Raw genomic sequence first — 20,114 nt, forward strand, 5'->3', positions numbered from 1 at the left:
GCATATGTAAAAGCATGAGATGTAGTAATTCAATATGTTTTCTGAGTCCTAATACTGTTTAGCTTTCTTTTCATGCAGTTGCATCATAGGTCCTGCACTTGGTTGAATGTTCTACTGAAATCATGAACATTTTGAAGACTCTGACTTTGAATTTGTGTAAGTGAAGTCTGATGGGACAATGGAGCAAGCATAGGGGCAGAGGAGATATGCACAATACACATGTGCACTGTTCACGAGGCCCCATTTGTATGTGGCATTTCCCATAGCATATGAGCACAGAATTCCTGTGAGCTACAGTGACACTCAGTGCATGTGTCATAGTTTTGACTAAGTAAATGTACCCACAGCTGCAAGAGGTCAGGCTTTCTCTCTGAACAAGAACTTGTTTCGAATGAAGAAAGAAGGCAATGGCATTCTCAGAAACATGAAGACCAAAGAACTCTGTCATGTTCTTTCTCACACATTACTTCCCTATGGTAGCCAGTAATTGACATCAAAAATAACAGGAGGAAGGGCAAGGCAGGGCTACATTGTGCCAATTCTCACCACCTTTGGCTTACTTATGAATAAGGAAACTGTGTCCTTTCAGTGATTTCACATTCAAGTTAATGCTCTTATGCTTGCATTTAAAACTGGCATTGACCTATATGAACCTGAGTGAGATCCTGTCTCAAAAATGAGTTGCAGATGTAACTCAGTGAGAGAGTGCTTGCCTAGCATGCTTGAGGCTCTGGGTTCAATCTCTAGTACTACAAAAACAAAACAAAACAAACTGGTATTGAAAATGTAAAGATGAAACGTTAAGCTCAAGTTTTTAGAACTGAAAACAACACTCAATAGCCTTTTTTTTCCCTAAATCACAAAACAGGAGAGCAAATAAAAACAGACATTATAAGAAAGGAAAACCTTTATATTTTAGTATACTTTTTTCTGGCATTTTGAACAAGGAGTTCTACAAATTATGAATCTTGTTTGTAGGAATGATCTATAAATGTGGTCTTGACCAGAAAGAGACTAGTATGACTTCTAAAAAATATCTTTTGGCCCAATTATATTGCAGTTCAACATACCTTATAGACCTCCATGGATCCTTTCAAGATTGGCTGGGCCTGCCCTGCTGAACAAAATGTTAGAGGACTTCTCTGAGCATCTGCCCCAGATAAAACTTATCACTATCCATCTCTGCTACTGTTGCCTGCCACTCAACATTTTTCTTAATATAACACCTTATAATTAATCTATTTATAGCTATGCCTCCCCTGTAGGTTTTGGGCTCCTTGAGGAAAAAGATTTAATTTACTTATTTATGTCTCATAACCCAAGAAGCCTGACTCAGAGTAGACATTCAATAAATGTTTGTTAATAAATCACTCAAGTAATTTTTAATTACTTGTGTATAGATAGATTCAGAAATTTCCTGAATGATTATTTTCATTTCCTTCAGAAGAGCTTGGGACAGGAACAACATCAAGTGCTGAAGTGGGATTTGGGTTTTGGTGTCTCCAAACCCTGGGTTCTTATGCTGTGGCACTGCTTGCAATCAGAGAAGAGCTAAAAAGAGACAGTACCTTGTGGATCATGACCTATCCATTTTCCAGAGTTTTATTTATGGCTCAGGGACCCTAAGAAAAGAGACTCCAGTGACTAGCAGCTTCTGCTATTTTCAAAGTTGCAATGTGTAAAAATTGACAATCATTTAGCAACTTTGAAACTCCATACAACATTGAGTTGAGAGCTAGACTTACTTCAACAAAATGCACTATCTTTGGAATAAATGCAGATTTACCTAAGATTCATCTATTACTAGAAACAGGTGAATTGTGCGCACACAGTGCAACATTTATGAGGAAATGAAATGGTGACACCTCACATGTTAGGGAAATTGTAGAGGGTTTTTTTTTTTTTTTTTTGGTATTGGGTATTGAACCGAGGGACATTACTGAGCTTTTGAGACAGATTTTCGTTAAGCAGCTGAGGGTCTTGCTAAGTTGCTGAGGCTGGCTTTGAACTTGCAATCCTCCTGCCTCAGCCTCCTGCATCAGTGGGATTACAGGTGTGCTCCATTGTGACTGGCCCAGTAAGGACTTTTGACTTAAGTTAGCAATGATTTAAGAGATATTTCTCGAATGTCTTGTCAGCATGATGATGAAGTACTTTCTTTTCTTTTTTTTTAAAGATTTTTATATATATATATATTTTTTTAGTTTTCGGCGGACACAACATCTTTGTATGTGGTGCTGAGGATCGAACCTGGGCCACACGCATGCCAGGCTAGCGCACTACCGCTTGAGCCACATCCCCAGCCCAGAAGTACTTTCTTGATAACCTAAACTCGCAGTAGCAGGAGTTAGATCTGAGCGAGTTCTTGATGAGAATGCAAGGAGAGGCATAAGATTAGGAAGACCAAGTCCATGTCTAAGGAAAAATAGTTGTTTTTTTTTTTTTCTTTTTTGGTATCGGGGATTGAACTCAGGGAAACTCCACCACTGAACCACATCCCCAGCCCTATTTTGTATTTTATTTAGAGACAGGGTCTAACTGAGTTGCTTAGCACCTCATCCTTGCTGAGGCTTTGAACTTGCGATTCTCCTGTCTCAGCCTCGAAAGCTGCTGGGATTACAGGCATGTGCCATCGTGCCCAGCACTAAAAGAAAATAAAGTAGAGAGTCTGGAATTATTTTTAGAGTCAAACAGATTAAAAAAAAATTGGTAAGCCTCAATCATATTTTTGGCTTGATGAATCTGTAAGTGGTAGAAATAGGTAAATACTAACACTTTGACAAGAGATCTCTCTGATTCTTATGTATAACAATTTTCATAAGATGCAAACCATAACCCCTTCTTGACATTCTATATTGCCTGGATTATATAAATAGTGGTTCTTCCATCTCTCTCCTTGTTCTCTTTCATCTCATAGCTGTATTCAGACTCTTAGCTTACATATAAATAGATGCAACAACTGGGTTCATTGTCATGAAGTGATTGTATATGTTCTTTTAATTACAAATTATGGTTCTGAGCATCATGAGGTCTTGATAAATAATAAAACACCCATCACATCAGCAGGAAATTTTATTCTTAATGCTTCTTTCAAGGTAACAGCCTTGGGTATACTAATAGGTTCAAGTTGAGCAATGCCAAGAAAGTTCTATCAAAGTAGCAGATAATTATCCCCCAGGGCAAAATCCCAGGCCTTAAACCAGTATTGACTTGGCAACTCAACTTATACATTTCAAGTATTCACTAACTGTATGTCTTTTAAAAATTGCTTGCTTAGTGTGTTTTAGTTTATAACCTCCAGATATAGGTTTATGGGCACTGCAGAAGAAATGGTGGACTTTGTTAATGTTAACACCTGCATCATCTTATATCTAAGGTCTTCAGGTGTATGTGTGTGGTGGGGGGCAGTCAACATTCCATCATTCACAAAAGGCCAAGTTTCTTTTATAGCAGCAGTTCAGCAAGCTGAAAGAGCACCTGTCCTGCTTGCAGGAGACCTGGGCTCTCCTCTGCCACAAGATCTTGATGACTTCATCCAGTCTTGTCACTTCTTTGGGACTCTATTGGCTGTAGTAAAGAGTTTGAATAAATTGATATTTGAGTTTCTTCTAGCTTATGGTATTATGGTATTTAATTCCTGGAGTATTGTAGAAACTCACAATTTTCTTTTACCTTTCTCTAGTTCGTCTCACTCTAATAACCATTTAAAATTTCTGTGAGGGGGCTCCCTTTATCATCATTCCTCCTGCCTGTCCTTGCACCTACCCCCCAACTAGATCTTCTATATTCTTATGTATAAACAGGTTGTATTATGAATAATCTAGTTTATTTCTGAACCAAGAAGTAAGTTGCTAGAACTTCTGTTCTTCAAGTCAGCTGGGCTTGGTAAGGTATAATGTACTTACTAGGAGACGAAGTATGCTAACCGCCAGGAGCTTTCATTGTGCTCTTTGGTGCTGCTCCTCAGCATCCTCCTTTAATATGATTCCCTGCCTCATTATAAATTCTATCAGGGTGAGAGGATATATTCTGAAAACTGACCTTGACCACCTTCTTGCAGATCCTCCCTTCTACCCTAGGTTATACCAGTGGGTTTCAGCCCTTTTCCTATTTGTCATTACATTTTCTTATTCCATAAGTTTCTACAAGGTCATGAAAGGGAATTTGAAAATTAAAGAAAAAAAGAGAGGAAATAATAAGTCGCCCCACTGCTCAAATAGTCATCTTCAACTTTTTGGTGTATTTCTCTAATAAATTGCTGCAAGGATCCCCAATTTATTGATAGCTACATCCTTGGATAATCCTTGACTCTGAGCTTGGCCAAAAGGACAAGAGCAAAAGTATCACAAGCAGAGACTTGAAAAATGCTCATAATTGAGCATTCCCCCTCTGGCCTCTCTTGAATTTTAGTGCTTCCGTGTAAATAAGTCTGCTGCTAGCCTGCAGAATGTTGAGAGATATGTGGGCCCAGTTGTTCCTGTCACATCAGCTAACACACAGGAAATTCCCATTAGAGCTTCCCCCACTGACAGTCGGACCCAAGAATGAGCCAACTGAGGTCAGAAGAACCACCAGCTGAGCCCAGCCCCAAGTGCAAACCCACTAAATTCCAAATAATGTAAATGATGTTTGTTTATTCCATTTGGATTGGTCTTTTTATGTAGCAAAAGCTAATTGATATGATAACCCTTCAGCCTTTTTATTTCTAACAAAATTGGGATTGTACTGTACATATTATTACATAACCAAATTTTTCCATGTGCCATTTTCTTGAATGTTTAATATGATTCCCCACCTCATTATAAGTTCCATCAGGGTGAGGATTTATATATGTGTAGTTCCAGCACATAAAACACTGCTATAAACATTGCAGGAACTCAATAAACACATGTTGAATGAATGATTACAGGTCATGTTTTCCTGTTTTGTTTTGCTGATTTAATAGTGTTATAATATAGAGCTGCCACCTTTGCCCTGTCCTGACTTCTTGATTCTCTAATAGTTTTGAAATCTCAGTTTTCCACTAAGGCTGGAACTCAGGTGAGCTCTTTTTACTAGCTGGGAACTGAATCTTTGATCCTGAGTCCCAACCAGAAGACAGAGATTTGCTAAGCAGTCTTCAAAATTCAGTCAGAATAGCATCTCCTGTAGGGCATACTTGTCCTTCATCAGGGTTTGCATATTGCATTAAAAGGTCTCTGTGATGGCAGCACACTGTCACAGCATGGAATTTATAAGCCTATTTCTTCCACTGTCTTGTGAACTTCTGTGAATATGGGTTCAGTTCCCAGAGTGCCTGGGGTATAACAAACACTCATCCAATGCCTGTGGGATCAACAATAGCAGCACATATATAATGCTTTACTTTTGTTGTTTTAAGAAATATATCTTTATTAGAAATAGCACATACAATGAGGATTACAATAATACTGTGAGGGAACATATTTATACTCAGAAGAAAAAAAACCTTAATTGGGAAATACCAAGGAGGAAGTATCTTAAGTGGATTCAACTACATTTGGATCTTTTTATTGTACAGGAAAATGAAGAAAGTGGAAAACTGGGAAACAGAAGTGGGGCATACAGAGAATGCAACATTCTAGTCTATAGTTTTGTGACACTTTTATCTGCCATGGAAAAGAGGGTGGCAATATCAGTTTAGATGTTGGTTTAAACAGAACTAAAACATTTAGACTAATTTCTATTGGTAGACTAGTGTTAACTAAAGAAGGGCTATTATGTTTGCTGTTAATTAGAGTTCTGCTTGGGTTTCTCTGTTGAAAAAGATGTGCTGTGCATCTGTGAAAACTACCATTCTGTAAAACATGCATAAGATTCTGCAAAGGAATGCTAAGACTTGCATTATTTACACACATGCACAGATACAATTCCAACACATTACTATGATTGCTATAATAAACTTAAAAGGCTTTGGTTTATACAGGCAGCCAGGTTTGTTATTATGAGTGTGCAAACATAAACTCTAATTAATTAACGTGATGCACTTCTTTCCTTTTTAAAGGAGATTGGCTTAAGTTCTGACTTCAGCCAAACAACTCACATACATGGACATTTTAATATGGTCACCATGTCTAAGTCTATTTCCAATAACATTCTGGTCATTTTTTTAACTACCAGAGTGCAGGGATAATGTCCATTTTAACTCTCTCTGGCCATGGGAACATTTATAAAGTGAGCTCTGTTAAGCCTTTGGTTTGAGCCACTGATTTTAATTGTTCAAGAAGAGTTTAGGAGAGCTGTCCTACCACATTTCCTAGATTCAGGCATGTTGCTTTGATGGTACCAAATTTATTTCTTTATATTCCTTTATAAGATTTAATTCAAACAAAGATGAAAAACAGGTTCTTCTGTTTCAGTTCTAGGAAGAGCAAAGCCTTTTATCAATCCTTCTTGCCCACAACCCTCACCTGTGGCTGTGGATGCAGTCCCAAGCCACAGACTATCTGGAACCTTGACTGTCCAGAAAGGAGAGAGAGAATATATGTGTGTTTAGGTCAGAGGTGGTGGCAGGAAAACCATGCTAGAGCTGTTCTTTTAGTACTAACTTGGCTGTTCTTTTAGTACCAAGCATTGGAAATAGTTGGGGAGGATCCGTAGGTAAACACATTTTTAGTGGCCTATCATATATCCAAAAAATGCAACAGGGATTAGGATAGCATTGTCAGGAAGCATATTTATAGCAGAAAATAACTTAATTAGAAAATACTACTAGCAAGGAGGAATTTTCTCCTTTTCCCTACTTACAAAACTTCCAGTTAGTTCAGGGGATTGGTCTTCTCAGGCCTGAACAAAATAATAATGGTTGGTCTACATCAATCATAAAAATTTTATTTCCCCCTTTCTTTGATTCTCTCTTTTTAAAAAAATTCTAATGTGTTATATATGACAGCAGAATTCATTACAGTTCATATTACACATAGAGAGCACAATTTTTCATATCTATGGTTGTATACAAAGTATATTCACACCATTTGTGTCTTCATATATGTACTTAGGGTAATGATATCCATCTCATTCCACCATCTATTCCTTGGAAATCTGAGAATGTAACCATCTTTTGACCAAGCTTTTGATATATACCTTTGGGTATCCCATTCCTCGGTGTATACCCAAAGGACTTAAAAACAGCATACTACAGGGACACAGCCACATCAATGTTTATAGCAGCACAATTCACAGTAGCTAAACTGTGGAACCAAATAGGTGCCCTTCAGTAGATGAATGGATAAAGAAAATGTGGTATATACACACAATGGAATATTACTCAGCAACAAAAGAGAATAAAATCATGGCATTTGCAGGTAAATGGATGGTGTTGGAGAAGATAATGCTAAGTGAAGTTAGCCAATCCTAAAAAAACAAATGCCAAATGTTTTCTCTGATTTAAGGAGGCTGATTCATAGTGGGGTTGGGAGGGGGAGCAAGGGAGGAATAGATGAACTCTAGGGGTGGGAGGAGAAGGGAGGGGCCTGGGCATAGGAAAGATGGTGGAATGAGCTTGACATCTCTAATTCTCTTTAAAATAGATGAAGTTTTTAGTTCATTTCAAAATTGAGCAGAAGTTACATAACCCCCCTATGCTTCCTGTCCCACACATGTACAACATCCCCAATTATCAACATTTCACACCACGGCAGTATGTTTGTTACAATCCATAAACCTGTATTGTCACATCATCATTACTCAAAGTCTGTAGTTTACCTTAACATTCACTCTTGTAAAAATATTTTTAGTTATATTCTTGATAACTGCCATTCTGACTGGCCGAAGATGAAATCTTAGTTTTAATTTGTATTTCTCTAATTACTAGAGATGCTGAACATTTTTTCATGTATTTGTGATCGATTGTATTTCTTCTTCTGAGAAGTGTCTGTTTATCTCCTTAGTTGATTTATTGTTTGAGTTGTTTGTTTTATTGGTGTTAAGTATTTTGAATTCTTTATTTATCTTGGAGAGATTTCATCTCATGCCAGTCAGAATGGCAGTTATCAAGAATACAAACAACAATAAATATTGGAGAGGATGTGGGGGGAAAGGCACACTCATACATTGCTGGTGGGACTGAAAATTGGTGCAACCACTCTGGAAAGTAGTATGGATATTCCTTAGAAAACTTGGAATGGAACCACCATTTGATCCAGCTATCCCACTTCTCAGTCTATACCCAAAGGACTTAAAAATAACATACTGCAGTGACGCAGCTGCATCACTGTTTATAGCAGCTCAATTCACAATAGCTAACTGTGGAACCAACCTAGATGCCCTTCAATATATGAATGGATAACACAATGGAATATTACTCAACCTTAAAAGAGAATAAAATTATGGTATTTGCAGGTAAATGGATGGAGTTGGAGATTATCATGCTAAGCGAAGTAAGCCAAAAAACAAAGGTCAAATGGTCTCTCTGATAAGTGGATGCTGATCCATAATGGGGGGAGGCATGGGAAAAATGGAGGAACTGTGATTGCAAAAAGTGGGGAGGGGAGAAGAGGGGGCATGAAGGGAGGAAAGATGGTGGCATGAGATGGAAATGAAAAATTGTGGTGCAATTGTGTGCAATGTATTAAAATACATTCTGCTATCATATATACTTAATTAGAATAAATAAATTAATTAATTAAAAATATTTTTAGTTATAGATGAACACATATCTTTATGTAATTAATTAATTTTTTAATGTGGTGCTAAGGATTGAACCCAGTGCCTCACATGTGCTAGGCAAGTGCTGTATTATTGAGCCACAATGCCAGCCCAACATTTACTCTTTTTTGGGGGGGTGATACCAAGGATTGAACTCAGGGAGACTCCACCACTGAGCCACATCCCCAGCCCTATTTTATATTTTATTTAGAGACAGGGTCTCACTGAGTTACTTAGCACCTTGCTTTTGCTGAGGCTGGCTTTGAACTTGTGATCCTCCTTAGTCTCCCAAGCTGCTGGGATTACAGCAGTGCACCACCATGCCCGACCCAACATTTACTTTTAATGTTGTACACTCTATGGGTTTGGACAAACAAACAAATGAAAAACTCAAAATAAAAAGAATCAGACCAAGCATTTACCCCTTATATTTCACTTGTGTCCCACCTGTTACCCTAGGGAGACAGGGTCTACTTTGTTATTCACACTGGTTCATTACCACAAGGCATCTAGCACATCAAGCTTCTAATACAGTTCCCCTCAAAATAGTAAACATCAGAGAAAGCATAAACTTACCCAAATAAAAGGAAGCATCAACTTAAGGATCTACTTAATATTACTACACTAACAGCATATTTTAACCCTTTTTTTGAACAATTTACAAAATATCTGTACTGCTCTGGAAGCATTGAAGATGTTGCATTAGATTCCTCTTCTTGAGGTAGTTCAAAGTCTTGAGATGAAAACTTTACCTATTTTTCTCTACTCCCATGAATGGGTAGTAATCATAAAAGGCCTAAAGCCAAACTCTGTCTTCCCTAATTCTCAGAGTATTGTAATTTCCCCCCTCAGATCCTGACCAATTAACATTGGATTAAAAAAAAACTATTTAAAGTCATACAAAAAATTTAAAAACAAGCAAAACCAAGAAAGAATCTGTGTCATCAAACTAATAGTCTAAACTTTACTACCATCAAAGACAAACAAACAAAACCAAAACAGGATGGCGTTTCAAGGTGGCAGAATAGAGCAGGTTGCTTTCCTGGCTGCTCCATGACGTGAAAGGAAGAAAGCAGACAGGCAGCTTCTCAGCAGGATGGGTGAACAAAAAAATAAAGGGGGAGGGACTTTGCTAGAATTTGATACTGTACATTCAAAGCAGATCCCGGACGTAGGAGGTAGGATATAATAAGGGAAAAATCTCCAGTGCCACAGGCACTGCCGTGGCCAGAGCACCAGCCGGAGTCGTCCCTCCACCAGCAAAGTGAAGGGAAAAGGGAATGAAGGGAACCTGCATTTTTAAGAGGCCTGAGGCATGTCTGGGTACAGAGAGTTTAGAGATCAAAGACTCTACCCCACTAAACTGAAAGATATGCTGCACAATATCCTTGCACAGAAAAGTAGCTGCCATCTCTCCAGACTGCTTATAGAGGACAGAGGAAGGAGCAAGTTTGCAGCTGTGGTGCAGAAGCCAGCAGTGGAGGGAACCCATTCCTGGCAAACCCAAGTTTGACCCAAAATACAAGTCTGGTAGGGAAGTTGAAAGGACATGTGGGGAGAGATTGAGTTAGGAGACTGAACCCAAGACCAGGAAGTGAGAGGATTGCAGGAAAAGTAGTTGACTAAGAAGTAGCTCCTCAGGGTTGGAGCTCAGTGTTAGAGTGCTTGCCTGGCACATGTGAGGTACTGAGTTGGATCCTCAGCACCACATAAAATAAATGAATAAAATAAGGGTGTTTTGTTCATGTACAACTAAGCTCCTCAATCACATGAGATCCTTGGGGTGCAGACTTTCAGTGCAGACTAGCAATTCCTGGGCTCTGGAGGTGCACTGAGTTAAAGTCTGCAGACCAATTGGCATCCAGATAGGAGCCTGGAGCCCACCTAAACTTAGACTCTACTTCCAGGATTACTTCTCTCACCATAGTCACCCCACCCAACACTGCTGAGAAGGGAAACTGAGAATCTTTTGAACTGCAATGGACACAATTCTTTAAATTTTCATGGAGATCTCTCTCTCTCTCTCTCTCTCTTTTTTCGTTTTTGTTTCCTTTTCTCAATTTAATTGTGACTTTAATGGTTCATGGACATTTATACATATACATATTTTTTCTCATTTCTAGCATTTTTGAAGCCAATTATTTTTCATGAATCAATATTTTGAGGATGAGGACATTTGATTAGTATATTCAATTCTGTGTTCTTTTTTTAATTTTTACTTTATTTGTACATATGTTTTTCTTTCACTTATCTGTTTCCCTTGATTCTCTTTCTATTTTCTTCTGCTAACAGTCGATCTTCATTGTTCTCTTTTACTCTTCCTTTAATTTCTTACTTCTATCTTTTCTCTTCCTCCCTCATAATCATCACATCCTACATCATTTCTCTCCCAGTCAACAATTCAATTGTAAATCTTTTTGTAAACTTAACTGCTTTTACTGTGGGTGATTACTGATCATATCATTTCTGTTTATTGTGACAACTAGCATTGTAGATGTCATAGTAGGGACTATTTGGTTTTATGCTATATTTGTTTGCATTGGTTGTTGTGATTATGTGTCTCCCCATAAGCTGTGAGGTACTAGAAACCTTCAGCGACATTACAAATCCACAGGGTAGAAACTCCACTACATTAGATCCATATTGCTAGATGGATAGACACACAAATAACATGAAAAAGCAAGGGAGCAAATCACCCCAAACAATCCAAGATACTTCAATAACAGAATCTAACAATACCACATTGGAAGAAATGTCAGAGAAGGAATTTAGAATGTACATAGGCAAAATGATCTGAAAAATAAAGGACAAGGAGGGTGTGAAATCAGAAAGAAAATACAAGAAGTAAAAGATCACTTCAAAAAAGAGAGATTCTTGGGGAAAAAATCAAGGAGAAATCTTCAGAATGAAGGAATCAATAAACTAAATTAAGAATTCAGTGGAAAGCATCACTAACAGACTAGATCACTTGGAAGGCAGAGTTTCAGACAATGAGGATAAAATATATAATCTTGAAAATAAAGTTGACTGGAGAAAAGATGTCAAAAGACCATGAACACGACTTCCAAGAAATATGGGAAAACAAGAAAAGACCAAATTTAATATTTATCAAGATAGATGAGGGGCTGGGGTTGTGGCTCAGTGAAGTGCTGGCCTCGCATGTGTGAGACCCTGGGTTCAATCCTCAGCACCACATAAAAATAAATACACAAAATAAAGATTAAAAAAAAGATAGGTGAAGGCTTGGAGATATAAACCAAAATGAGATGGAATAAAAATAATTTCTCAATAATAACATTGAATGTAAATGGCCTAAATTCATCAATCAAAAGGCACAGACTGACAGATTAGATTAAAAAATAAGACCCCCACAATATGCTGTCTTCAAGGACTCACCTCATAGGTAAAGACATTCACAAACTGTAGGTAAAAGGATGAGCAAAAAACATATCATTCACATGGATCTCAAAAACAAGCAGGAGTTTCTATCCTCATACCAGATAAAGTGGACTTCAAACCAAAGTTAGTCAGAAGGAACAAAGAAGGTTGTTTCATACTGCTTAAGGGAATTATATATAAAAAATACATAACAATCATAAATATTTATGCCCAAACAATGGAGCATCTATGTACATCAAACAAACCCTTCTCAATTTCAAGAATCAAATAGACCAAAACAAAATAATACTGGGTAACTTTAACATACCTCTCTCACCCCTGGATAGATCCTCTAAACAAAAAATAAATACAGAAGCTATAGAACTAAAAAACACAATTGATAATTTAGACTTAATAGACACATATAGACTATTTCACCCATCAATGACTGAGTACACTTTCTTCTCACAGCACATGGATCCTTCTCTAATATAGATCATGTTATGTAAGCTATCACATATGTTGGCATACAATTGTAATATTACCTTAATATATTTTGAGCATCTGTAGGATTGTTTTGATAGTTCCCTTTTCATTGATATTATTTTTTGTGTTCTTGTTTTTTTCTTGATTAGACTTGTTTGTTTTTTATCAACTTTTAGCTGTATTATTTATTTTCTATTTCATATATTTCTGCTCCTATTTTTATTTTTTCCTTCCTAATCCTAATACCTAATTTGAAAATAATTTTTAAATCTAGCTTCTTTCTGATACTAGTACTTGCAGCAGCCCGGCTGGCTGGGCAAAATAGCCGGGGGGTGACGAGCAACTTGTGTAGATTGATACAGCAGGAGTGGGAGCCGTTTATTGTAGGACAACAGAGGTATTTATGCATTCCACACAGCTTATCTTAATTAACATAAACTAGATACATCAGCCAACCAATAATGAATCTCCACACTTAATGGCTCGCTGGCATTACTTCACAAACCACTCCCTCTGGCAAAATGCCAGGCGCCATCCAGACTTGTCTACAGACTTTAACATTTGCCAGGCACCATCCAGACCTGTTCACAGACTCCAACAAGTACTTTTAATTATAAAAGTTCATCGGCATACTGTTTTATCCCAGAGATTCTGATATTTTAAGCTTTTATTATCACTTAGTTCAAAGCATTTTTACTTATTTTTTTTAAAGAGAGAGAGAGAGAGAGAGAGAGAATTTATTAACATTTATTTTTTAGTTCTCGGCGGACACAACATCTTTGTATGTGGTGCTGAGGATCGAACCCGGGCCGCACGCATGCCAGGCAAGCGCGCCACCACTTGAGCCACATCCCCAGCCCAGTTCAAAGCATTTTTAATTTACTTTTCTTGTGCTTTCTTCTTTGACCTCTGAGATATTTATAAGTGTGCCATTTAACTTTTAAGTAGTTGTGATATGGGGGTGGGGTTTTAGGCATCTTAAGGAGATTGATTTCTAATGTAATACATCATGCAGGAAACACAGTCTGTATGAGTCCAAATTTTTGAAAAAAGTAATGGAAATGCTTTTAATATTGATTGTATTGGCTACATACATATCAAAACATCAAAACTGATCAAATTGCATACTTCAAATATGTACATTTTATTGTACTTCAATTTTACCTCAATAAAGCTATGAAAGAAAACCAAAACCAAAACCAAACAAAACCTCCCTTCATTTACCAAGCTATAAGCATTTTATAAAGTAGTCAATTAATTAATAGCTCATAAAAATTTGGGGAAAATTTGGGGTGGAAACAATTAACACCAGCTCATTCTCTGGCAAATAATTCTTCTAAAATGACATGTCCACCCTGGCAAAACTGTCTGCAGGAGGCAACTTTTTAGGCCAGGCCCCTCTCAGTTCTGCTTCAGAAGCACTGGGATATTGTCAGACACCTGCTGAAGGTAGGCCATGGAGCCCTGAGGGACTCCAGCTGGCTTTTTATACTGTACATTGATGTCCTCCAGCACCTGCTGCCAATGCCTCAGCTTTGTCAAGTGCTTCTGCACCAGCACATCTTCCTACTGTGATTCATTGCTTAGTTCTGAGATGTCTTTTTTAATAACTTACTCTGGTTTCTGGACAGATATGTGCTAACTTTTTTATAGTAAAAAAAAATTCTGTCTTGCAATATTCAGAAACTTCTGGATACACTGACCAACACCAGTTCACATTTCTTCCTGAGTGGTGACATTGACATAATCCTGACTCATGAGAGAAGCAAAGCAAGCCTCGAATGATGATTCCAACTCATCCACCGAGGTGCTTCTAGAAGTTCTCTGCACACCAGACATTGCCTGAAGAAGGGAGGCCTGGCCGGGGGGTCCTGGCAGGGGTGGCGGGAGCTGCCCAGAGAGCATACCACTCAGCAGAGCTACCATGTCTGGAATATAGTTGGGTTTTATGTCACATTTAGCTAAACCTTTTTTCATTTGACATTCATATAATTTCCATAACATATGGAGGTCATCAAAGAAGAGCATTTTGGGCTGGAGTTGTGGTTCAGTGGTACAGCATTTGCCTGGTATGTGTGAGGCCCTGGGTTCAATCCTTAGCACTGCATATAAATAAATAAATAAAATAAAAGATCCATTGACTACTAAAATTAATAATGAATAATAATAATAATAATAATAATAAGAAGAAGAAGAAGAAGAAGAGGAAGAGGAGGAGGAGAAAGAGGAGGAGGAGGAGCATATTATTGAATTGTTTCTGTAGGTGTTGCTCTAGTGCCCAAGCTTAGGCAAGACTGACCAGGAAAGGTAGTTGGCAGAGGGTAGAAGAAAGAATTGCTCAGTGGAGAGAATCAAAAGAGCATCTGATTGCTAAGGAACTACTGGCAGAGACAGGTTTTGAATAGACTGACCAAAACATGCCCATGGGCAAAACACATTTGAGGGGGAGGGGAGAAATATGTTCAAGAATTGGCAAAATAAAACCATAAATCAGCTTGGTATAGTACAAAATAAATAAACCTATAGACAAAAGAAATGGGAAATTGGGTGCTGGTTTGTGGGGAGCAATGATCAAGGTGTCTGATGGCCTTGTGGTTGTGGTGCACTTGTCCTAGTATTCCCCCTGTGCAAAAATACAGGGTTAACACTTCCCAGTTGCTATGGTAGTACCAGCCCTTGGTCTCTCTCTGGGCAAACATCCAGAGATATCAACTCTGACCTTGAAATGCAGACTCCTTGGAATACAGGATTCTGAGCATAGCAAGATAACCATAATGTCTCATCTATGCTGTGACCTTCCAGCCTGCCTGCTTCTCAGAACCTTTCTCACAAATAACCTTGTGAGGATAAAGCCTATATAATAAATGTGTGGAGCCACCTCTGGGTCACTGTTCTCAATGAGAGTTCAGTTTCCCACCTGATCTTGCTTTTCTCTCTAAATGTTTGTGAGTTTCTTTTTTCTTTTTGAGGAAAAGGAAAAGGAAGGTTTATTGCTTTGCTAGCAAAGGAGAAACACAGAAGGAACAGGGGACTTTTAAATAAGTGGATTCAAAGGCTACATTCCACGTGTTCTCAGTTGGAGTTGTAATTCACTTGTTAATTGGGAGATAGTCATTTCTGAGATCTTCTGGTATCATCCCCCAAGTCTGGATTACTTTGTTCCTACGGTGGGTGTGTACTCAAGAACAGATAAATCTGCCTAAAATGGGAAGAAAGGTTATCCTGTTTCTCCAGGAATTAGGGAGCAGTTGAGATTAGGTAGGAGCAGGGAAAGAGAAAGAGAATGAAACTTATCCATTTTAAAGATAAGTTTCAGTGGGGCTGGGGCTATAGCTCAGTAGCAGAGTGCTTACCTAGCATGTGTGAGGCATTGGGTTTGATCCTCAGCACCACATATAAATAAGTAAAAACAAAGGTTCACATATATATATTGCAGTGGCAGAGCAAGCAAGGGCTATATTCAAAGTGTAAAGTGGACCACTGTTACATTTCCCCACTGTTTCTACATTCCATTTCTACGAAAAAATGGGTAATGTCGTCGCCAAGCTGTTTCCTGCTGAAAGTGGTGAAGTTGGGGGAAGTAGCCCAAAGTCTTTGTTTTCTATCAGGTGAGGTGTGGACAGTTAAGGTATTCAGCATCAGAGCAGTCCAGAGGTCCTAAGTCTGTGATTCTCTTGTGTGTGTGTGTGTTTTTTTTTTTTTTAATTTAACAATCCTAATTGGCTTCATTTTTAATTTTAAAATCAGGTAACACTTCATTCCATAAAACAGAATCAGTTTTCCTATGAGCCAAGCACTCATCAAAAATAATTTGATGAGTTAACAACATCAGATTATTTATTTTTCTTACACAAAATAAGGTCAAGGGAACTTCACTATTTCGCTAGTTGAGAATGGCTGTTCTCCCCCCAATCCAGATTTCTCTGGGAGGACCAGATGTGTCCGCTTGGTTTGATTGACTCCATGTTGTTGCTTGCCCCCCCCCCCCCCCGGGAATATTGTCTCTGTTGAAAAACTGGCTTCACAAAGAAGGTGGCAACAGGAAAATTTCAGAATCCAAAGCTTGAAAATAAGTCTTGGGCAGTGTGGGGTTATTTTCTGTCTCTGGGGGGAATCATCCGGTGTCCGAGGCCTGGGGACAGAGGCAAAGTCCCCAGCAGCCCATCTAGGAGATGTCACTCTCAGTAGCGTCTGGTGTCCTGACCTGTGCTCACCCAGGATGATGGTGGGTAAGGAGCAGCAGGTCACATGGGACCCCTGACCCTCTGGGAGATAGAGCTCTCCCTGGGCAGACCTTGGGACTGAGGGTCAGCGGCCAGGGGAGAATCAATGACTGTCCCCCCCTGTGGTCCCTGAGGTCCTGGGGCAGGGATGCAGGAGGCAGCCAGTGTCACAAGACGTCCCTATCCCCAGCCAAGCCTGGTGCCTGGCTAAGCGAGGAGAAAAAAGGTGTCCCTCCTTAGGGCCTGGCCCCTGCGCCTGGTCTCACTTCCTCCCTGGTACCTCCTGGAAGGGGAGGAAGTGACATCCAGGGGAAGGCCGGGAAGTGAGACCACCATCACATTCAAGTTCAGGATGCGACAGCTCAGTCTGCCCCCAACAGGCCCCATACTCTTCTCCCCTTCATGGGCCACGTCCCTTCTGAGAGTCACGCCCTGCCCTTTATAGGCACAAGGACCCAGAAGTTCCAAAGACACGTCCATGTTTAGGCGCCCGGATCCGGAAGTTCCTCGGGTGCACGTCCATGTTTAGGCTCTAGGACTGGAAATTCCTCAGGTGTCCATGTTTAGGCCCACGGATCCAGAGTTTCCTCAGGTGCACATCCATGTTTAGGCCCCTGGATCCGGAAGTTCCTTGGGTACACGTCCATGTTTAAGCCCCTGGATCTGGAAATTCCTTAGGCACCCATGTTTAGGCTCTGGGATCCAGAAGTGCCTCAGGCATCCATGTTTAGGCCCCCAGATCCCGAAGTTCCTCAGGTGCACATCCATCTTTGGGCTCTCGGATCCGGAAGTTCCTCAGTCCTGCATGTTTAGGCCGTAGCATCCAGAAGTTCCTCAGTTGCACATCCATGTTTAGGCTCTAGGATCTGGAATTTCCTTTGGTGCAAGTCCATGTTGAGACTCTAGGATCCGGAAGTTCCTCAGGCGTCCATGTTTAGGCCCCCAGATCCGGAAGTTCCTCAGGTGTACGTCCATCTTTGGGCCCTCGGATCCGGAAGTGCCTCAGGCATCCATGTTTAGACGGTAGCATCTGGAAGTTCCTCAGGCGCACGTCCATGTTTAAGCCCTAGGATCAGGAAGTTCCTTGGGTACACATCCATATTTAAGCCCCCGGGTCCGGAAGTTCCTCAGGCATCCATGTTTAGGCTCTAGGATCTGGAAGTGCCTTAGGCATCCATGTTTAAGCCCCAGGATCCGGAAGTTCCTCAGGTACACGTCCATGTTTAGGATCCAGAAGTTCCTTTGGTGCATGTCCATGTTGAGACTTAGGATCTGGAAGTTCCTCAGTCCTCCATGTTTAGGTGGTAGCATCCGTCATGTGTTTTTCTTAATCCCCCATTGCCCCTCCCCAATTTCTGAATTAACAGCTGCGTATGTTTGTCATGGCACTATATGACTTGTTCCAATTTTTCCACCACTAGTAGCCTCAATTGTGTCCCCTATGTTGTGGGAAGAAAAATTTCCTCATAAAGTCACTGTAAAGACTAAAAGCAATACAGAGTTAAAGCTCATAGTTACATCACCTTTGTTCCATTTCCCTTTTCACATGTTCAGAGTCAGTTAACAAAGAGATCAAAGCAACATCTGTTAGACACAAACTGGAGGGAAGATTAGGTATTAATGGGCTAGGTTGATAGAAGTTGTGTGCATTAGAGGCCTTTTAAAGTTAGCTATCCAAAGAATCTACCTGGAGTCCCCAGCCTTAAATAGGCCAAGGCTAGGGAGCAAAACGAGCCTCTTAACCTAACCGAATAAAAAAAAAGCCAAAATATTAATAATAATTGTATCCCAGGCAGCAACAGGGAATCATTGGTTCCTTCCATGTATTTCTTGCAATAACAGTATGAACACAGAATTTTTATTAACCCCTATAATAATAATTACCTGGCTTATAAAATCATTTTGGTATTTTTTTTTTACCAGTTATTATTAGAACTTTTACCTCCCACTCAGGAGAGGTCTAAACTGAATTAAATAACACCTTGAGAGTTTTGAACCAATTTGATATGATATTTTATCATGACCAAAGTAAATTAAAATTACATTATCTTAGGAAAAGCAAAATCGAAAGGAGATTTAGGCTGTTCAACTCATAAAAGGAATGTGGATTATACTAGTTGAAGTTGGCATGATGGACACATTTAGTAAAAATTACAAATATTTTCATTGAGTAGGGGAGAATTCCCTTATCTAAAGTTAAATTTATTCAATCCTTAATCTAACAAGCAATTAGTGAAAATCTTCTATGTGCCATGCACAGTTCTAGAAGTACCTGAGGCATTAAAACAAAACAAAACAAAACAAACAAACAAAAAAACACTACAATTCTAACATCTATTCTCCAGTACAATGCTTCCCCAAGTCTTTAAACATAGTAACGTCAGCTTATTAAAAATCCATACTCCTGGCTGGGCATGTTGGTGTACACCTACAATCCCAGTGGCTTGGGAGGCTGAGACAGGAGAATCATGAGTTCAAAGCCAGCCTCAGCAAATTAGTGAGGCCCTACGCAACTCAGCAAGACTCTGTCTCTAAATAAAATATATAAAATGGGATGGGGATGTGGCTCAGTGTATAAGCGCCCATGGGTTCAATTTCTGATACAAAAAAAAAATCTATACTCCTTGTACTTACCATCAAATTCTAATTTATGAGGATGGGGCAAAAATATGTATTTTCCTAAAGCACTCCAGATGATTCAAGTACAGATGGACTGTGAATCACACTGTGAAACACATCATTTTGCAGCTAGAATCTATAAGCTGGTTGGCAAGATGAAAAAGATATGGCATCTGGATAACATAAGTATGTTCAAGGTAATGCAATATGTTTGTTTTCTTTGCATTTAGGAAGGATACGAAGTGATAGTAAGAAATGAGTTTAGTCAAGAAAGACTTTTTAGAATAGTCATTTGAGAGCTCTGTGTTGAGCAGGAGTCTGGGGACTTACTCAGAGATTACCACATCTGGGAAAAGGAGTTAGATAAGGTTGTGAGGAAGGGAGAACAGTTAATGCAATGCCTTGAGTCTCGAAGAGTTTAGCTCTGGTTCAACCGGAGCTTAAGAAAGCAGTGGGCATAATTACAATGTGATTCCTTAACCTGGAGCCTCCATTTGGGATGTTCCAGAGTGAGAAGAGATTCAAAGAAGAAAGCTGTAGCAAGGCAGCCTATAGAATAAGGCAGGGTGGCCTATAGGAGAAAATCAGAATGAAAAATTAAGTGAACAACAACAGAGATACCAGTGAGGCAGAATTGCAAGGTGTGAACTTTAGTACACTGGGAGAGAATGATGCCATTTGCCATACTGGGGAAAGTCACAAGGTCACTGTAGATGCCAGGGTATAAGTGGCAATGAGTCAAGG

General features: G+C 39.3%; 1 long non-coding RNA gene and 1 pseudogene across 2 annotated transcripts in view; one reads left to right on the forward strand and one right to left on the reverse strand.

The window, feature by feature from the left end:
- LOC308630847 overlaps positions 1–13,368 on the forward strand; it is a 499,668-nt gene extending 486,300 nt beyond the window's left edge. Inside the window, exon 8 of the long non-coding RNA XR_014018045.1 lies at positions 13,287–13,368. This is a non-coding gene — a long non-coding RNA (uncharacterized lncRNA). The remainder of the gene's footprint in view (positions 1–13,286) is intronic.
- A 561-nt stretch (positions 13,369–13,929) lies between these two features.
- Positions 13,930–14,454, reverse strand: LOC308631203 (mediator of RNA polymerase II transcription subunit 28-like; annotated as a pseudogene). Its single transcript has one exon. The product of its transcript is annotated as a mediator of RNA polymerase II transcription subunit 28-like (transcript).
- Positions 14,455–20,114: the final 5,660 nt, after the last annotated feature.

The sequence above is a fragment of the Spermophilus citellus genome (assembly GCF_964194105.1).
Source record: "Spermophilus citellus genome assembly, chromosome: 11".
Taxonomy (NCBI): Eukaryota; Metazoa; Chordata; class Mammalia; order Rodentia; family Sciuridae; genus Spermophilus; species Spermophilus citellus.